This window comes from Pseudochaenichthys georgianus, chromosome 12 (genome assembly GCF_902827115.2).
Source record: "Pseudochaenichthys georgianus chromosome 12, fPseGeo1.2, whole genome shotgun sequence".
Classification (NCBI taxonomy): Eukaryota; Metazoa; Chordata; class Actinopteri; order Perciformes; family Channichthyidae; genus Pseudochaenichthys; species Pseudochaenichthys georgianus.
Window position 1 is genome coordinate 13,730,420 of NC_047514.1, and position 19,002 is coordinate 13,749,421.

Genomic DNA, 19,002 nt, shown 5'->3' on the forward strand with positions numbered 1-19,002 from the left:
CCGCTCGTTGAACGTAATTGAGAACGCGTTCATTCTCAGCGCTGTATAACGGCGTTCAAAAGTGCGTTCATTCTCAGCACTGTATTATAACGGCGTTCAAAAGTGTGCCAGATTTCATATGCCTTTCAGCCGAAAACCCAGTTAAAACACACCGTAAACAGGCTTCAAAATAATGCGGAAAACCACCCAATCTGGCAACAGCAAGCTGCCTGTGACGCGTACGCGCCTGTCACCCCTGGCTGTCGCACTAAAATATAAATATACTAAATATATCAGACTCCTCACAACAAACAATGTGGAACCGCGGAACCGGCGAGCATTGAATGAATGAATGAATGAATTAGTATGGACGAAGCCGAGAGCAGCTGCAGCAGCACTCGCTCAGAGTGAGACTCTACGGCAGGGGTGGGGAACTTCCGAGTCCGGCCTCCGGCCGTATACGGCCCGCGAGACAATTTGGTACGGCCCTCGAGGTAATTTATAAACACACGCAAAAAATAAAAAAATGAAATAAATCTAGACCGCAAAATAATTAAACAAGCGAGTACCTGTTTTTCCTGGCCAAGGTCAGGGTCCTTGAACACAACACGAGCCTAACGTGTCATCACGTGGTATATGTCTCGACTGACAGGGGTGCAGTTCTGACGGAGAGCACCAGAACGCCACTCCAGCACTTCAGAAATTGCAGTACCGATAAGTCCATACACATGCCGCAGTTTCTGCGTGTCTGTGTCTTTAGTTGAAAGCCCAGTGGCGATCTGCTCATCTGTCATACTGATCAGACAGTCAATAACTGTGTTGTTATCATTAGCATCTGGTTAGCTAGCTATGCTAACGAATATAAGAAGCTTTGTCTACAACCAGTGAGGTAAAGGCACATCTTTATATGATCATTATAGTTATGAAAAAATAAGAGAATAAAGTAAACAGGTATAAAATACTATATGACAGTTATTAATAAAGAAGAATACAGTTTCAAAGGGGAGTGATTTGTCAAATATCCATACATTAAAAGAAAATCTGCTTACAGTTGTGTTTGGGTGTTGAGAGATGTGTCCATAGATCTCCTAATGTTGCTCTCAAAGTGCAACAAATCTTGCCAGGGGAGCATGCCCCCCGGACCCCTCTAGAGGAGGTTAGGTCCCCCCCACTTAAATCATGTTCACATCACATGGATAGGAAACTAAATACATGTCCACACATCTTGTGTCCATAAATTATCTTTCTGTTTTGGTGGTCACGCCACACCCTGCACGTGCATGCATACGCGAGTCATGGTGAGATATCTGGATTAAGAGGTTGCTTTTTCTTTGCACAGAATGAAATGAATGGGCTGTGATTTTAGTTTTTTTAAGCAGAGGTCAATAACTTGTACGTCCCTCTGAGGATATTGTAAAAATTGAAATGGCCCATTAACATCCAGGAGACAAATAATAGCTCGCAGCAACGTATTGAAAAAATAACTATGAACTATAAATTAGTTCATTTTTGAAACCATGAACTTTAGTTCAACATTTTGAATTATGAACTATGAACTGAACTAGTTCATTTTAAAATTTGTGAACTGTGAACTGAACTAGTTCATGTAGAAAGTGAACTTTCCCAACACTGCTTACCAATGCTAATTAGTCGATTAATCCACTTTTTGATTGAAATAAATACATTTATTTAGATAATAGATTGATCATTTCAATCAATTCTCAAGCAAATATGACACAGATTCTCTAGTTATATCTTCAAAAAATGTGATGATCTTTTGCTTTCATTTAAAAACATCGCCCAATGTGTTTTTTCTGACATTTTATAGACAAAATAAAAACAATTGTAAAATACCTATAGACATTTCTTTCACCATGTTACCTCTCAAATGCTAACACTCAAAGATGGTACATAACCTTACTGCTGCCAGAAAACATCCATATATGCAGCACCTGCTTTCAAATAACAGTGTGGGGAAGCAGGAGGCCCAGGTTGTGTTTTCACTCAGAAAACCTCAGATTTGTCTCTACTTGGTTCTCTGTCGAAAACACTCTCTGTTGTCACCATTAATTTACCTCTCCATGTCAATGTCCCTCTTTGTTTTTCCACCTCTCCTCTGCCGTCTCTCTCTCCGTGTGTGTTGTGGGTGTAATCACCTGACACACGGCCAACAGGAGAGCAGCTCCATGCTTGTGTCTGTCTATTGCCACTAAGCTCCTTTACATCATGGCTTGATCACCAGCCATGCAAAGAGGATTTATGGCCCTGGATCATGCAGCATAGTATCTGCTAAGCCCTGGGGACTCGCTGGGGAGCCCTGTGCATGTGTCGGTTGCACAAAGTTTGAACACTTTGTTTTGGTTCTGGGCTTTCTAACACCCTGAGTGTAGTGCTATACTTCTTACATCTATTTTTTATCATCATATTTTAACTCACCCACTGCTGCACTGGGTAGTATGGCATCAAACAAAACAACAAGGAAAATACTAAAATCCCACAAACTATTACACAGAACAAAAACAACTATTTTACTTATTGTTGTGTACAAGACTAAAAAGCATGTTTACAATGTCTGAGTTAATAGTATTACTATGAGAGAAATGCCCCATTGGAGGATCAGACTTTAGGTCAGATAAAGAACTGGATCCTGATAAAGTCTCTTCCTCAAGGACAGGGACTAACCCCCCTCATCCCCACCCTGCTGCTTTAATTGATGTATTTAGGAATAATGCTTTAATCTCTGTATACGATGTAACTGAGTCAACATGTCCTAATCTGGCCTACTGTAGTTTCAGACGTATCATTTATACATTATCAACATAATCCATCTGTACACTTATACCAGGCTTTGAGTAACTGAGTGAGTGGCAGCTAGCAGGGCACAGAAGCAACAGCGCTTGGACCAGCTACTTGAAGACTTTGTTATCCTTTAGAAATAAAAACAAACATGATGCATAACTCTTTTCGGTTACAGTACACATTTGTACTGTATGAATGTGCAAACTTATGTATGCTTCAAACATTATGTATGTATGGGTGACTAAACACATGCACTCTCACTTCCCCTACAAAACATGCTATGTGTACTGTTTTATTAAGACTAAAATATACTCACACACTCTTTCATAACATTTAAATTATCTTAGACCATAAGAAAACGTTGCACTACAGGAACAGTTTTTATCTCTTATTCCTATATGCCATCACTTGCAACCCTAAAACCACACACAACATCTGTCAGATCTCAGCTCAAAAAAGACGTCTCTCTTGTATGATGTGTCCACTCCAATTTACACATACGAGGTTGTAGAGGCATTCAAAAACCTGGTCAAGTTAGATGCTGCGTATCACAGTGCACTGAGATTTGTGACAAACTGTAAAGCATTAACCCATCACTGTACCCTGTATGCAAGGGCTGGTTTGCTTTCACTAACTGTACGGAGGCTCAGTCACTGGTACATTTTTATATACAAAGTCATGTTAGGGAAACTTCCATCTTATATCTGCTCCCTGATCTCACGGAAAATTGTACGTGGCTACTGCCTGAGATCGAATGCTGTGGTTTTATTAAATGTGCCAACTGCTAGGACTGTCTTAGGGAAGACAGCTTTTAGATGCGCAGCTCCACTGTCTTGGAATAGTCTGCAAATTAAATGGAAACTGAACAATCTGGTGCCACCAAATGTTTTTAAAGCTCGGTTGGATGCTCGTCAATCGGAAGCTATTGGTACCCGTTTATGTGGATAATTATGTAAATGATGCTGTATGATGTCCTTTTGTTGTTCTGTTTATGTTTTTATGTTTCATGTGGAACTACTTGAACAGGTCTCCCTTGGAAAAGAGATCAATGATCACTAGAGATGTCCCGATCCGATCCCGTGATCGGGGATCGGAGCCGATCACGTGATTTTCAAAAGATCGGAATCGGGGGGGGGAAATCGGGGATCGGGATTTTTTTTTTTGTCCTACTCTTGTCCTTGACATAGTATAGAGTTACGGTCTGAGGGGAAGCTGCTGCCAACAGCTATTGACCCGTCTGTTAGTACAACTCATCGAGTTCTCCATCATTTTATCTTGGTTTACATGATTCCTTTGTATTTCAACATTTGAATACTTTCAGAGTAGAGTATATCATAGTTTATGATCTATCTGTGCAGCAGGACAATACAAATCACAAGCGCTGTAAATGCTTCACAGTCAACCCGGATAACACCATCATCCATCCAAAGTAAACACTGGTTCTGCGTCTTTATCATAGACAGGATTCAAAGTCCTGTCTATGCTGCTGTCTTTCATAGCACACCACTCCAAAAGTGGTGGTGACATTTGCTTTGCTTCCACACTAGGCTTAATCTTTCTCAGTGCTCTTCTGATGGAGGAGAACAATATGCTCATGTGAGAGTCAACAACCCAAACTGCCGTCATCCCTGTGCGGTACAAGACAGAGAAGGGAAGTTATCAGAGCCAGGCAAAGAAAGGGCTACTGTATTTAGCAAAGAAAACACTTAAAGGGAAAGCTTCCCTTTGACTAAACGGAGAAACTGACTCTGCAAGGTCAGGAGCACAAATAGCATCGCAGGGCATCTCACATTTACACAAGAAGCACTGGTATGGGCTCTCACATTGCCAGATACCGATGCAACTGATGAGGGAAAGCATAAGCATTCATAGAAAATGTGACCACCTTAACCTTTTCCTTCAGGCTCAAACTAGGAGAGAGAATGAGTTTTTACATCAATTAAAATAATGTCATCCTTTCAGTTTTTACACATTAATACCCGTTTAAAGATCTTCGGGGGTACTACGGCATATGTTAAAGATTTGTATATAAAGTCCTTACTGTGAGGTAAATTGAGACAGTGTCAGATGGGGCTGAAGATTATTAGTTTGAAAAGTAAACAAGTAGAGTTAGATACAGTAATCACGCCTCTAACCCACTTCTCATCACTATTTTATCACCCTATCACAATTTCTAAATTCCTTGTTCAGACAAAAGATATTTGTTTAATATTAAAGAAGAACAAGAAAACCATCAAATATTCACAAATTAGGAGCCGGAACCAGTAAATGTCGGTGCTTTAGCTTAAGCTCGATGAGTGGGAAGACCAAAAGAGTCAGTCAGACGGACAAAGAGAATGTCTGATTGGGCAGTTTGTTGCACTGTGACCTTTTTCATGTGGGTTCTAGCATTTTAGCATGTAACAGTGGGACAGTGCGAGGGCCCACTCTCCTCCCCCTTCCTCTTCTGAAACTACATTTCATCAGATCCTTGACTCCTCCTCTGCTCCTTCCTGTCTCTACTAGGGATCGACCGATATGGCTTTTTCAAGGCCGATACCGATACCGATTATTAGTAATCAAGGAGACCGATAACCGATATTTGGAACCGATATACATTTGCAGTAAAATCAGAAAATCTTGGTGTCAAAATGTAGAATAACACAAACTCCAACACAACTCAACTTCTTTGAAATGCATTTAAGCATATATTATGTTTAATTAACTTTTAAACATCTTACAACTGGTTTCCTTTCCTCTCTGTGCCCTTTTCTTTAGTGCAGTCATCTGCAATGAGTTAGAGAGAGAGACAAGAAGCGGGGCTGCAGGCTGACATGCTTAACTAACAATAATGCTTACTTTATTATATCTGTCTATCTAGCATAAAATCCCAATAAGCTGCTAGCAACTGCAAAACACTAGTGCTAATGTTTTGCAAACTATTAAAAGTGAGGCTATTACAGTAGACCTAACGTTAGTCTAGTAGCCTCACTGCTAATATTTTGCTAAACATTTGCTAGATACATGTTGGCTAGCTAATGAGCTTCACATATCAACCTGAAAAACTGCGAGGCTCCACTCGCCACAAGATCTGCCACACCACCGCCGCAACGCTTCTAGCTTCTCAAAGAACTGCCCCTTCCAAAATATCTTCAGGCAACAACACCAGGCAGGACCACTGTTTAACGCAGTATAATTAAACAGCACTATACCTGTCACAATGAGCATACATTTGAGTCAACACCTCTCTATAACAGTTTCAACAGAGACTGAACATTACTAACTTCATGAAGGTAGGATTTATTGCAGGGCTGTTGCATCAGACTCCATTCGTTTTAGGTATGTGCACATAATAAACTGGTAGCTGAGTGTATTTGAGCCACTCAACTATTCAGAGACGTTTGCAGTGATTCAGAGGTCTAAAAACCAGGAAAAGAAACTGTCGAATGAATGGTGCACTAAAACGAGGTGCTAGGATACCTGTCACTGACACTACAGACCAGCCGAGAAAGATTGGCTGTGAAAAGGCAGAGCAACATGAAATACAACCGAGCTGAAGACTGTGCCCGGAGCCCAGCACCATCCAGACTGATTCTGAAGTGTCCAGACAGACACAGCATGGCGCCGGGCAGCACATTGTTGCCTTGTTTGGGAGGAAGAGACAACTGCTAATCACCGTACATCACGACAGAGACTAGATTGATTACTTGCAACAAAAGAAACAAGTGTTATCACGTTATATTAGGCAAAATCCCAAAACATTTGACAGTGACACAAAGTCTGGTGCGTGCATACAAATTGGAGGGAAAGCTTTTGAATAATGCAGTTTTCTCCACTTTTGTTTGAAAGAAACTAAAGTTCAGAAGGCATAAGGTGATGAATACATGTCTTTGCCCACTGACTGAGAAGTGTTGAATATGTATCAGTGTGCGAAAAAGTACACGTCCCACCGTCCGGGACGTGTTATTTACAATATCGGACAAGTAGATCTTTCAATTCACTTGTCCGGCGGACAAGTGACGTTTTTCGGCCTGATTTATTGACAAAATATTAATACATTCAGTTTACAAAAGGCCGAACTCATTCGCAAATTGTCCGTGTCCGCCATTGTTCGTTTAGAAGTGTTAGTTTCGGTTCTGCTTGTCGATTCCTAAGGAAATGCATCTCGCCGCTTTCTGTACAGTTAGACGGGGGCGGGCGGAGCGGGGTGGGAAGTGTAGCACAGTGGCAGGGTTGGGAAGCAAAACTCGGTTCCGAGTAGGAACAAATAACAATTGTCCGGTCCCGGGATTAATAAGAGTTGTGAGGACAGGAGGCGAGGCCGAGCCCCGCGGACCGCAGCTCTCTCTATGCTCCGTATCAGCTGATCGCTGCACGGTGCAGCTCAGCGTCTCTCTCCCTCTCTTTCTACACACAGCGGAACCGCTGCCCGTTTAACAGCCTCATCTTTGTCAAACTTTCTTATGTTCTTTCTCTAACACGTAATGAAGGTTATTAAGCGTTTTAGCTCCTGTGTTGTTAATATTGATCACCATTTCCTTTATGAAGTGAAGCAGCCTCCCTGTCTGTGTCCTCGCGCTGTCCTCACATCCCCGGACCCCCAGACTCGGAGGAGCACAGGGATGTCAGTATTGTTTATGAAGCGGGGTAAAGAAAGTACATTATTGAAATGAAAATACTATTTATTTACTTTTACAAACAGTGAGCAGCTGGGCAGCTGCAGAATGTGTATTGCAGGACATGTGTAAGCGTGCAAGCGTCTTTGAGTTGTAGAAAAGCGCTAGGCCTATAGGCTATAAATATAAATGTGTCATTATTATTATTATTAGGTTATGTCCTATGTGTTGGACATGTGTGGTTGGACTCTGTCTCACAGGCAGGTTGCAGTGTAACATCAGAGGGCCAACTGTACATTCTCAAACTGCACCACTTAGAACTAACTAAACAATGCAGAGATTATTTTTATATAATTGTATTCAATAACCGTAAGAAATTCAACAGTATGAAGTGATTTGTAAATAGGTATACAGATTTGACTTAATGTTTTCATAAATATATTTTTCTCCCAGTTTGTCATGGGACTTATTTTTACCCTCTCAAAGAACCGGAATCGAGAACCGAAAATAACCGGAATCGAAAAGCAGAACTGGAATCGTTCAAATCCAAACGATACCCAACCCTATGTGTGATGCAGTAAAATCTTACAGCTCACTGACGTTAGCGGTGTCGTAAAAACTGTGGGAAAATGTAAAATACGATGGCGAAGAAGAAGATTCCAGTGGCCCCAATTTTGGTCCATTCTGGACAGGTGAAAAATGTAGTCGGACAAGTACATTTCCAAACTCACTTGTCCATGGACAAGTACTCTCTAAAAACTTGTTCTCACACTGTGTATCATCATGTGTTAGAGCAATAGCAATGTGCAGTACTTTTCTCAGACTTACTTGTTATTGACCTTTTCCTACGTTGCTTAATTATTTCTATTCTTTACATTATAGATCCTTAATCACTGAAATAAGGTCAAATCATTTAAAAATGTACTCCTTTGAGTAAGATATCAGAAGAAGAATCTGAAGTTTCTTAACAATAAAGAAGTATATCCTGCAATAAACTGCAACATAATAACTTTGTCAAACACTTTCCCATGGGTTCCATAAGCACAATACCACTACAGTAGAGCAATAAATAGTCTGCTAGCAAATCATACTGGCTGCATCGTGGCATAGTAAAACAACCTAACATGTACCATAAACAAAGTCAAACAAGCTCTGAGCAGCCTGATTTGAAGCCTTTTATAATGTTACACAACAGTAAGAACCATAATCCACACAACCCAAACAAAGCAGAACATGAGACCCAGTCTACACAGTGGGAGTCTGAATCAAAGTTCTCACCCCATGGAGCGAGATCCTCTAAAATCGTCTAATCTGGTCTACTACCGACTGGATGGCTTAACAAACTCACACTTGGGTTTACATATAACTTGGAGTACTCTATTTCATGGTGATGAGATTAGATGCTGTACGATTGTGATGGTTTTTCTAACGGTCTTCGTTTATATAATGTATAACATGTTATATAAAAGATTTCCATGGTTTTCCATAGTGTTAGCGAGTTTTTTGCACATCCTCAATAGGGATGTCCCGATCACCTTTTTTTGCTCCCGATCCGATTCCGATCATTTGATTTTGACAATTTGCCGATACCGATTTTTCCCGATCCGATCTTTATGCAATGCATTAAGAAAAAAAAAAGGTAACAGATAACGGCTGGTCCTCCAATGCGATGAATTCAGCTATCTAGTTATTTGTTTGGCCTTTTCACTGTTCTGGGGCAGTTTCTCTTTCCTTTTAAAAGTCTCTGAAAGTGTCGGTTGTTTCAGTGCCGTTACCTTAGTGGCCGCTGTGTACTCGCCGTGTTGTTGTTGGTGTTTGTTTCTCAGGTAGCGTATTAGATTGGTCGTGTTGAACGTAGCTCTGTTCTTTCCACCACGCGGAACCTCCGCCTTGCAAACATTGCATCTGGCTGTTACACTGCCTTCGCTTTCAATTTTATAATACTTCCAAACTCCTGACATTTTCTCTATCCCGACTCCCGAGTCACCAGCTGAACGTAGCCTCTCGTTAGCTTACTGCTACTATTAGACACTGCGCCCACTCTGTTGCCAGATTTCAGAGAAATAAGCAACCAGGTCTATGAAAACAAGCCAAAAGAAAGCAACACATACATGATGTTGTGTAATTTTAAACCAAAACTAAGTCCTCAGGATGACTTTAAGACGTGAACATGGTAATTTTTGTTTTGTAACATTAAATAAATAAATAAAAAATTATAAAAATAAATAAATAAAAAAAATCCCGATCCCCGATTTTTTTCTCCCGATCCCCGATCTTTTGAAAATCACGTGATCGGCTCCGATCCCCGATCACGTGATCGGATCGGGACATCTCTAATCCTCAATACTATGCTACCCTGCTTTTCACAGCACATAATCTATGAACAATGAATATGCGACAAATACAATTATTGAATCATGTTTTGTATGGTGCCCTTGAGAATGTTGTACATCATTATCCAGGGTATTTGCAGGAATCCTGAAGTCAAATGTAATTTTAAGACCCTTTCCATACATTTTAAGACCACTTCGAGTTCTAAACGGTTACATTGGCGACACATTTACTATATACAGTATTGCGACACATTTACTATATACAGTATTGATTGTCCTTCCTCCTTATCTTCCAACCATTTGGACGCAAACTTGCATTTCCCCATAACGATGTTGCTTAACAACCGGCGTAAACGGACCTTCGCACGCCATCAAGCAGTCAGCGTGCGATGTCCTGTTCAGATGACGTCAAATCCAACAGGATGCCATAAATAAACTACACAGAATCACACTGCACACCTACGCAATGATTACATTCAGGCTAACTGTAGAATACAACCTCTTTGGACAATTGATATACTTATTGAAAACAAGCTACTAAATGTAATACCTTGGAAAAAGCCCTTTAATACTTTTTAATAGCCTTCATTTTCGCTAAATTGATTTATCAACTTGTAATACTTTTTAAGACCCCGCGGACACCCTGTTATCAGAGAGAAAAGCCTGTGCAAGATTTGGACAAGCTCCTTGATAAAATGTGGAACTGATGTGGCCAGATGGATATGGACGCAGACTGGTTATCGAAAGACTCTCTTCGTCATCAACACCAGCGGTCAACCATGGAAATCAAATGCTGTTTTCAACCTTCCCCTGCAGCGTAGGGGCCTGTCGAGACTCATATGGTACACATGCAAGTTGCAACTGAAATACATGCAAAACTGGCTGAGCTATAGGGTGAAAAATGAATCATCTTACAGAAGGTTGTTACAGGAACAAGGTTGACAACCACACTTAAATTAAGAATAGGGGTTTGGGTCAACATTTCCCACCTCCTGTATTGTAACATGTTGTTGTGAGAAAATATATTTACTCATACAGTTGGAGCTGAAAGCACCTGGATCTAGAAAAACAGTCCAGTCGAAGATAGCCTGCATATGCCAAAGAGGGGGGATATATGGGTATGGCTATACCTAAAACAATAGCCCCATTGTCCCCTTATGCCCCCGTAGTGACCTAATGCAGGGCTAGACATTATAAATGGCCCGCTGGCCCAGAAGCACTATTTAGACCCCCCGGGCCAGCATAACGTACTTTCCACTTGCCCGATCGGGCCATTAAAAATATTGGTTTAAAAAATAAAAGAATAAAACAGTAAGACATAAAATCACATTGTCCTGTGGTATTGGTATTTTTGACAAGCAATTTTGTTAAATAGTTTTGTTTCTTAATGCTACAACATAGCGTTTCGTGAGGCGGTTGCCTTTGTTGGATGAAAAGCAAACAGCTGTTTGCTGCGGAGCCTTCACTACAGACATTGGCGCCACCTAACCATTCGCCAATTATTTTTTAATACCACCGGTACCCGGCCAAGCGCCGGGCAAAAAACAATCTTCAAATAAAAGAAAGTCACCGGAGGAGTTAAAGGAGAGTGACGGGGAGTGTGAGAAGAAGAGGGAGAGAAAGTTTCAGCCACACTGGCTTGATCGATGGAGTTGGCTTCAATATGATGCCAATATAATGTCTGCTCTATCAATGCTCTATCAATGCCGACCTATGCTGACAAGTAAGTGAAGAGTAGAAAATATAAAAGATATATTCGCTATAGAGAACCGCAGTGACGCGTCCTAAAACCCGGAAGTAAGTTATCATTTTTACCACTTCCGGTTGCTTCGACAAAAAGCAATGCAATTTCTCCATAGGAATTTGGAAAATAGCTCCAAAGCTGTGGTTGACACAAATTGAAGAGACAGATCACGTTTTGTTCTACGACATTAAATACATCAGCAGTGACCCCACTGGTGATTTTTGAAGAGTTTACGTGTCTGAAAAACGATGGTTGTTACCAAGTGGCTGAATAGGACTACAGAAGTTGTCCAGGCCATTTTACGTCATTACACCGAACACGTAAAACACTCCCGCTAAGTTTGTTTGCCCTGTTCTGCTTGAAAGCAAGTTCCTGCCTCCTGCAAACTGTTAAAACAAAAGCTTCAACTTGTACAATTTTGAATCTATAGTTTTGAATATGGATCTTAAGTCGGCGTGACGTTGAAGCAGCGACCCTGCTGTAGTTCGTTTATAGCATAACATTAGCATTTTGCTTCTGGCGACTAGATGATTATGATTAGAAAATTATAAAAGTAGGGTAGACATGTGGATATTATCCGGCTGAACAAAACGTGATCCGTTTCTTAAATGTGTGTCAACCACAGACCTTATTTCCAGCTATTTTCCAAAATCCTATGGAGAAATTGCATTGCATATTTGTCGAAGGAACCGGAAGGAGTTTACTTCCGGGTTTTAGGACGCGTCACTGCGGTTCTCTATGGGGAAATGTCCCAGACGTTTAGGAGAATGAAGGTTCTAATCTATTACATAACCATTACATTTATAACTCCTAATGACAGGAAGGCAGAAAGTGTATTACAAAAATAATAATACTCATAGCAGAAATGTCACCATCCTTTTTTTCTTTAACAATGACCACAATATCATAATTTTAATAAGCCAAATATGAACAATTGAGGAAAATGAGGAATAACTGATGATTCAAATGCTGTAGTACAAGTAGTAATGTAGTTTGTGCATAAATGACTATTGCAACAAATGTGTTCATTTTCTTCATTATTAGTCGATTTTTTGGGACGAATGCTCTTGGGCCAGTGGTTACAATGGTGGGGCCAGTGGTTACAATGGTGGGGCCAGTGATAATGAAAGTCTACTGGCCCGGAGGGCATTGAGCATGTGCAGTACTGTGGGACTGTAGTCCAACAATGCTTTTCTGTACGGGTTGACATACACACAAATGCAGAGGCCTGGCAAACAAGTGAGTGAGTGTGATTCAGCTCAAAGGCTCGACAAAATGTATGGAACTTAAATAGAAGTTCTGAGGCCTCAAAGCTGAAAAGAGAGGCAACAAAGGTTAGTGTTCGCCGTCATTGGTCAGGGATGAACACATGAGATGATAGAAACAAAACAAGTAACTCTGAGAACAAAAGGTTGGCCATAGAAAGACTGTGACAACAGTTCGGCACATATTGCTTATTTTCTAAATAAAAGGTCAGTCATTTGCACACAGGCACTAAGCTAATGGCCTTCTGCTCTCAGCTTTGAGCCACCTCTCTCTCTCTCTCTTAGTGTTTTTCTCAATCATGAACCATGTGACCTCCCTCTTGTCATTGTGTCTTCCCACTCACTCATCCATACACTTCAGGGAAAGTAATGAGCAGCAGTTCCCACTGAAATGAGATAGATTTGTGCTACGCAGGCTGAGTCACTTTACAGCAGGCTCCTGTGACCTGTCACTCTCTCCATAAGACGCTGCTGTGTGCGCTCCACCTCCACATGCTTTAAAAACACTGCATGCATGTGCCTGGGTGTATGTCGCAGCAATAAAAACGACTACGTTGTGTCTTAGTGTTAGTAACTCTCATGTTTGAGGCAGTTATTCAAACGTACATACATGAAACCCTGGCATCATTACTTGCCAACATGACTGAGGGCTAAATTCATCACATCAATGCATCAGTCATATGTGCTGGGACTGTGGATCATCGGGGTGATGACGACACTGCACTTACTCTGCTAACATGGTCTTATTTAATATAAATTGTATTTCAGGCTGAGTTTAAACATCAACAATGCTCAGTTATTCATCATAATCGTTGTATTTATATGTCAATATTTAACTTTCAATAGTGAAATGAACAGTTGCAGCGATGTAATCGGGTAAGGTCCTTAAAATGTAAGGTTAAATGATAAGGCTTGCCGTTATTGATCAAACACCAGAGAGAGCCTAAGAACATAGATTAGATCAGATTAATAGGAGAGGACCCTCATGCCATCTTTGTTCAGTCATCAGGCAAACATCAAGCACCTACAACGTGTAATTACAAGGTTCAGATCCAAACCTATTCAATCGAGGCAAAGGTTACATCATTATTATTGTGCAACCTCGAGAGCATCTATACAATTCATCAAAGACAGGATGAATGCAGTGTTTCATGTGAACCTGAATGAGACCTAGAACATCTTAAAGTCAAAATGACTTACAGTAGCAGGTCAAGAGCTGCCTCACAAGATGCATACTTGTGTATTATTTCCATATATATACTTATATACTTACAGTAACATGTCCTGCAAGCGTAGGGCTACATTCAAGCACTGTTTTATTTTATCACAAGGATGTCAATCTCTCCATCTTGCAAATGTGGACAACTATATGTCTTCACCCATATAATGTCAATATAGGGTTATGATAACATTATAACTACTCATTTTCAATTCATAAATATATGTTTTGATTAGCTATACATGTTTAAAAAGAAATTAGTTGATCAGTCTAGCTAAACTTCAGATAAGTCACTTACAACAAATACAGACACTGGCTGAACCGGACGTACTACTTAGCTGACATATTATTAGCATATGGCTCTAGCTGAGACATGCAATGGACAAGTTAGTCAGAGATAATACGCTGAGAAGATATCATTCATTCAAAAGGAACACATTTTCCTCTCAGCAGGTTCAGATATATGTCATTATTCTGTAACCCTATCGACACTGCAACAAAGTTGTTTGTGTAAAATGGGTATAAATCATGCGTTGCCATTGTTTTATGCATCAAAGTCTTACAAATCCTGTCGCCTTCAAGTCAGTTTGTCTCACTTGTGTGACTTGTGGTAGCATGCGGACATTCCTTTACCTCACTAAAGTCACTCGGATCCAATCAGCCTGTGAACAGCAGGCATCGCAGGAATGTTATGAGCAAACTGAAGTTTCAAGACTCCTACAGGATAGACTTTACAGTTTGTTCACTTTCAAAATGTGAGTAAAGATTTACACATACAGCTGTATTGATTTTTAAGTGACAATGAGAAGATGATTTCAGCACATATTCAACATAGTTCTGGTTTGTCCCATCTGGTGCTTAATTAAACTTAATACATCATCTAATCCCTTTGTGTACTTGCTTCAGTTTTCACAAGACATGACAGATCCTTCGTTACATGAGTTCAAGGTAAATGAGTGCCTTCCCTCTCTCCTGCCACAGACTAGACTAGCAGCTGTGACCCCTCTCTTTGTTGTTAGTCAACAGCTGAGACCCGGGCTGCTGATCTGCAGCAAGCTCAGCTGCTTTCCAGACACACTGACTTCTAACTATTAATGGATATGCATGTCATTTCTGTCCTGCATGTATACCGGTATTGATGCAAAGGTGAGCCCAAGAACTGACCGAACCGAGACCTAGGGTTGTGTTTATTAATGTGCACTACTATAACCACGCCCATGCTGTCTGGTATGCTAGCACGGTATGCACACGTTAGCCAAAGTGTTGCATGTTGACAGGATGTTTATGACAAGTCACTGCACCCTTAATGTCGCTTTCACAGCAACAAAGACACATCTGGAGGCTCCTCCACACCCCGGCGTGTCCGCCCGCGTTTAACCGGTAACAATGGTGACGCAAGCTATGCAGCTAACCAGCCGGTTGCTACACGTTAGCTAGCTATTGAGTACAAGAGTAAACAGCAGGCCACACATTACTTATTAAATGCACTATACGTCAACTGTGCTGTATCAACAGGTCTGCCAGTTGAGGCCATACCATGACCAGGCCACTCACAGCCACAACTCTCAGCTAATGCAGCACATCTTATAAAACTGTTATCTCTGGTTACCACAGTTATAGCAACCGACAGACACCTCCAGCGGCTTATAAAGAGATCATTCCTCACCCGAAGAGAGACTCTGACTCCTGGTGAACCCGGGATCACCTCCTGAGATCAAATTCGCCGTGTCATGGGTGTGTTTTATCACAAAGAAAAGTGGGGAAGAGGATTAGCTATCTAGTGGTCGCTATTACTCCGACGTCCTGGGAACTGAGGAAAAAGGGAATGCAGGAATGTGACGTTCAGTTCGGCTTGCGGGCAGCGTTGACACGTGCACTCAGTGAGGCATTGTGGGAAAGGTAGTTCGATAAGAATTGCATGATAATTAACATAGGAATTAACTGATTAATAACCGGTTTAACATGTCACACTGCCCCCTCCCTTCTGGGAACACAGTTTCGATACAGTACCATGCAGAACGGATCATGGCTTTAGTTTGTAGACTAGTTACTTTGAGATTTAGGTTCTCTCAAGTGCTGTTTACTGTTCTTTTAATGTTTTTGTTTTTTTATCAGTGTTTACATTTCAGTTTTATTTGTATGTGTGTATGCACCAAAACACCAAGACAAATTCCTAGTAGGCCTACTTATGTGTTAACCTACTTGGCAATAAACCGGTTTCTGAATCTGAATCTTAATCAGTTTTCTCTTATTACTAAAGCCAACAGCCACTATTATCGGTATAATTTGATCTGTAACTTGTGATGAAACTTTCCTTTGCCACTAGCTTCTTTGCAGTGCTTGTAATATGTGTGTTTGTGTGTTAATATATTCCCTTTTGTAGGTCAATTTTGGAATAAGGCCATTTTTTTGTGAGTAGATATGGAATTAAGAGTGATCATAGGCTATTATTTCACAGTCGATACGTAATCTGAGCTGTGCATAAAGATTACATTTATCAATTAAAAAATTAAATAAACAATAGATAAAATACACACTCATACACATTATGATGTTCAAAAAACAATGTACAGAAAACAAAATGTAACACTAGGTGAATACAATACAATTAAAATAAAAGATCCAATTGAACTAATAACAAAAAATAGATAGGTACAATAAAATAAAAATAAAAACAAAGAGACAAACTTTGCAGCTACTCTGTCTTTTTCCTTACACCCAATTGATTGCACATGAAACCCATGGTTTGAAGAAACCACCAAACCCAGATGACTGCAGATCACAGTAAAAACCTGCTGAGGAATAATTTCATTGTAACCATGACCCCTTGTGGACGATGAGAGAAAAGCCGTAAAGCCAAAGATGCTCCACTGTTTGTGTGATTCTGTGGATGAGTACATATTATGAATATATTATAATACCACAGGGATTTATCAGGGTCCTTATTCAATATGTTAGACAGCTGGAAGATATCACTAAGACATATGGACTGACAGATAGACCTGTATATAAACATGACGCATAGAAAACAGACAGAATGACACACAATCCATACAGAAGAACTACAGACAGGCGGAGCTGTCTAAAAGTGGAAAGGTAGACAGTTCCCCCTGCTCCAGATGGCTACAGAATATGTTTGCCACCACAGCAGAGGCTAATTAACTATCATGGCGTGATGGAGACTCCAGCAGCACTGCACCCCCACCCGCTTATTCTCCTCCTTCCCAGTCTCCCTTTCCCAGTTCTATATCTATCCTTAGTCGTCCCATAATTACTTTGTTGTCGTCTCCACATCACCCGCAGCACCACAAGCCATTCATCCCTCCATGTCCACTCCCAAACTGCTGTGCGTTTTCTCTCTACATATGCTCCTATCATCTGTTCAACAAGCTCACCTTTAGGTTTATTCTTTTGATATAAGTCTTGTCCTAAAATATGCCCTCACCATTTATGAGCAGAGCAAAACAGAGGTGTATTATGTTTTAAAAGCTTTTACAGCCCATGTCTGTGTCATGCTTATGGCTGTCTGGGTTTTACTTTTACTGAAATTGATATGCCTCGCTTCATGATTATTGTTTCAAACTTGTTTCTTGACTTTAGGATAACATCGTCAGTTACTATGGTTAAAAAATAGCTTCCAGGCTAACTCTGGCATTGTAACAGTACAGTTTATAAGTATGCAGTTTCCCTGGTGAACCTACTGATCTGCAGATTTGAGGCGTGTGTGAAGCTTAGGTGTAAAAGTTGGTAAGAGTCAGAGTACTTCGCACTGTTGCCAAGGAAACCATAATGTTGAATTGCTGTGTAATTTCAGTGTTCTAAAAATGTCAACACTTGTTGAAGCGCTTGCGGTCCTTTGAAAGGGTTTTCACAACAACTTAACCATAATCATAATTTCTTTCTTCAAGGTCTTAACATAGAGGGATTTAAAAATATTAAAGTCTCCCACGAAAGGAACAATGGTTTAAATATTTTCTGTGATAAATAACCCAAAACGTTTAAGAAAAAGGTTACGAATCTTAAAGTATAACGATCTTAGTCATATTTGTTCACAGGCAGTTTATATGAATTTACATAAGCCTTTTTTTAATTGAGTCTTACTCCATTTTCATGTGGGTTTGACGGATGTGCAGTGAATGCTGTTCAGCAAAAGAAAGAGAAAAGGCTGTTCAGGTTCGCCTTGCATAAAGCTGCTCCTCACCAGAGGATGGTACCAAGGCACCAATTAGCAGTGGAGAGGGCGCATGATGATATTTCCATGTGCTTGTGGCCGGGGCAGCTCCGTCTGTGTGTGTTATAAAAGGCAAAACCATAAACATGGAATTAGACAGTGCAGGACCCGCAGCTCTTAAGGTCACAGACTCTCCCTTCCTGCGGCTTGTGAGAGCAACGGTGTGATATAAACAACACTGGTCTGCAAACTGTTATTACTCCCCTTGCGTTTTTTTATAACAGGGCGGCTGATTATTTGTGCTTGTCAGTATGTGAAGTTCATTAGGCCGACGACCTCGATGCAGCGGCCCCCTGCGGTTCTGCTCTTAGGTCGAAATGGGTGCAAGAGAAGTGTGGGAGAGAGATCAGTGTGAACCAGATAGAGATAAACTAAGCCTCAGACAAATAAGCACACGGAGATTGGCCACAGTTCAATTTGTTGAGTAACAAAAACATGATTTCTAACCAGCAGGTGGGGGCAGTAGACAGATCATACTGTTGCACAATGAGCATTATACTGTTCTGTAAGAGCTACTGTAACCTAGCTTTACAGGGGGCGGAAAGAAAATCATAAAATACATAATCTAATTTTGTTATGACCACCAGCCATGTATTTAAGTGGTAAAAATAATAAAACATTGATATAGATGTGTTCATCATCTGTTCCTTTTCAAATGTGTCCACAAATCCTATCAACAAGCACGTAGCTGCATTCTTTATTTGTGATTATTCCTTATTCAACCTTGAAAAGCAATACTCCTCACAAGTCCTTTAATCTTTGTTAACAGTATGTCATTTTCCTACAGAATAGTAAAACATAAGAGGTGCGTTACAGTAATAAAGTGTTACATGTATG

General features: G+C 40.6%; 1 protein-coding gene across 2 annotated transcripts in view; it reads right to left on the reverse strand.

Annotated features, from left to right (window-relative positions):
- ctif (CBP80/20-dependent translation initiation factor) overlaps window positions 1-15,811 on the reverse strand; it is a 60,517-nt gene extending 44,706 nt beyond the window's left edge. For both annotated transcript variants that reach the window (XM_034095945.2, XM_034095944.2), the window contains exon 1: window positions 15,601-15,811. The gene's annotated coding sequence lies outside the window, so the exon portion shown is untranslated. The remainder of the gene's footprint in view (window positions 1-15,600) is intronic.
- Between the last annotated feature and the right edge of the window lie 3,191 nt (window positions 15,812-19,002).